This window comes from Chaetura pelagica, unplaced genomic scaffold (genome assembly GCF_000747805.2).
Source record: "Chaetura pelagica isolate M959 unplaced genomic scaffold, ChaPel_1.0 scaffold74, whole genome shotgun sequence".
In the NCBI taxonomy this organism is placed as follows: Eukaryota; Metazoa; Chordata; class Aves; order Apodiformes; family Apodidae; genus Chaetura; species Chaetura pelagica.
Window position 1 is genome coordinate 99,013 of NW_009952982.1, and position 3,122 is coordinate 102,134.

Sequence of the window (3,122 nt, forward strand, 5' to 3'; positions counted from 1 at the left end):
GGGGTTGGACTAGATGATCTTTTGAGGTCCCTTCTAACCCCTATGATTCTATGAGTCTATGATTCTATTATTCTAGTGGGAGGTGTCCCTGCCCATGCAGGGGGTTGGAACTAGACAATCTTTAAGGTCCCTTCCTACTCAAACCATTCTATGATTCTGTGATAATAAGATGTTCCATAATTGATTATATAAATGTATTGGGAGACTTCCATCACTAATATGACTGTTCCAGACCCTGGTGCAAGCAGAAGAAAAACAATTATCAGAATAGCTACTAGGAAATCATAAACCATATCAAAAAATTAAAGACCATTTAAGATTAATTACGTATAGCCATAAATAACATTAAAAATAAACAACATAAATAACATAAATAGCATTCTTATCACACTAAATATCGGTCATTCAATGAAACAGAAGACCATCAAGTATTTATGTCCAGAGCTGATTTAAAAATAAATTTTCTCCATGTGGTGTTTAAACCCAAAAATAGTTTCCATTAAATAAAGAAAATGTTTCCCTAGGACTGGTCAAACATGGTCAAACTGTGGCTTTTTTTTCTTAAAACTTCACCCCAGTAGATGCAGTTTTAGTCTAATCCTCTATCAAACATGAGAAAGCATCTCAGCATTTTAGGTGCAACAGATTTTGATTTTTAATTTGTTCCATTAATAGCTTCATTGTATTAATTGTGCTCTCTAGATACTGTAAAGGAAAGATCAAGTCAAGTCCTGCCAGAGTGAATGAACTGACCTTTCATGAAGTGTGATTTCTGGAATGCCTGCAATACCCCTGGTATAATTTAAATGCCAGACCACAAGTAATATTACGAATATAATACTTCCATAATCTAATCTAAGTCAAACAGTTTCAGAAAAATTAACTTCTGGACTTTTTTCACCTTGGAAATTTGTAACATATAAAAATACTGTAAAAGGTTCAGACCAAGGTTATTTTCTCATACCGTATTGCAAATCTCTGCTCAAAGAAAACTAGGATTTATGTAAAAGAAAGAAGATGCCATGCTGAGTCTTTGTAGTGAGCCCAGGAATAACAATGTCACTGAAGGGGAAAGGCAGATTTGCAAGAGGTTTCTGTTCCAGTGATGCAATTATGCATGAAATTTTTTAACAGCAGAATTTACTACGACTTGCGGTCACTTTGCTAATATTTTTGTGGGACAAAAGCCTGGGGTATGACTAAGCAAAAAGGCTGACACCAGGTGCAAGTTAAACAACTAGAAAGACAGCTGGTGTGCACTGGCAGGTTGGAGACACAGGTCCAGAAAACAATAATGGAGAGATTTTTGGTGGGAGGTACTGAAGTGATGTCTGCTGCCTAAGAGATATGCAGAGCCCTGCTATGCTTTTCACTGCTATTTGTGTTTATTAAAAATGAAACCGCACAAAGTAACCATTAATGATTTTCAGTTTGGTGAAAGTAACTGCTGTTTTTGCATGTTCTGTCTTTGTAGAGAGCAAGAATGCTTAGAATCATAGATTCATACAATAGGTTGTGTTGGAAGAGACCTTCAAAGTCCAACCCCCCTGCGTGGGTATCTTTCACTACATCAGGTTGCTTAAAGTGCCATCCAACCTGACTTTAAACACTGACAATGATGATGGGGCATCCACAACTTCTCTGGGCTACCTTATGTGGCTTCCAGTGTCCCACTACCATTATCATAAGAAAATTCCTTTTTACATCCAATGTAAAATCCACTTTTCACATCCAATTTTTTACGCACTTTCAGTTTAAAAGTGTTGCCCCTTGTCATGTCACTACCAGGCCCTGGTAAAAAGTCTTTCTTGTAAGCCTCCTTTATATATTGAAAGGATGCCTTGTAGCCTTTTTTCTCTAGGCTAAACAACCTCAATTCTTAACCTCTCCATAAGAGAGATACTCCAGTCCTCTCATTATTTTTGTGGCCCTCCTCTGGACCTCACAGATCCATGTCTTTCTTGTGTTGGAGGCCCTGGAGCTGGACACAGTGCTCCACATGGGGCCTCACAAAAGCAAAGCAGAGGAGCAGAATCACCTCCCCTGACCTACTGGCCACACTGTTTTTGGTGCATCCCGGGATGTGATTGGCTTTCTGGGCTGCAAGAGCATATTAGCAGTTCACCTCCAATTTTACACCCACCAATATCTTCAAGGCCTTCTCTGCAGTGCTGCTTTCAATCAATTAATCACCCAGTTGGCAGTGACATTGAGGATTGCCCAGTACTTCTTGAAGCCTGAAGCAGACTCTCTTGAGGAAGAGCACATGGCTCCTTTCCTGAGAATAACTGCACGGGCTTATCTAGGTGAAGATTTGGGGGGGCAAATGGATCTAGATAGGATGTGAAAGATACGGAATGAGCAGCGGCTTTCTGCAGCTGAAAGCAGACCCGAAGCCAAACTTCAGAGGCAGGGGAGAGAAGGAGGCTTCCCAGAGACCCTGAATAGACTTGGGAAGTCCAGTGGTGCTGGCAGGGTTTGGACTGGGGGAAAGGTCCCCCTCTTCACAAACACAGCTGATGAGGGACCCATGTGATCAAACTTCTTAAAATCATATTTTCCCAAGAGTTGTGCAGTTCCTCTGCTGACAGTCATCCTGATGCAGTTTATTGCTTTGTAATCTGGTAAAATCCAGCTGTAGGGACTGGAAGTATCTGGTATTTTTTTGGCAAGGGACAGCCCTTTTCACTTTAAAAACATTCCACTTCAGTAACCTGGCTGGCTAGGGATCCTGTCACACCACATTTCTATCACATCAGAACACCACTTTCAATGTCACCTCATATCAAAAGACAGGTTGAGTTTTTCACAGAGAGCAAAGGCTTTTCTCATTTTTACATCCTGCTGGTGTAAGCATAGTTCACTCTAAAGGACAGTACTAACCCATCTCATGTCTCCAGCTGTAGTGCAGACCAAACATGTAACTAATTTGTATTTCCTTCAAAGAAAGCTGCACATACAAAGCAGGACCTGCTAGTCCAGTCAGAATCCATTAGCAACAAAGATTACATATTTCAATGTTTGCTCTGTTGTTTTGACTGCAGGAACAAGGAGAAACAGTTCTTAATTACTAATAATTCCTTGCATGCAGTATTAACAGACTATTTTGTTCAAATAGTTGG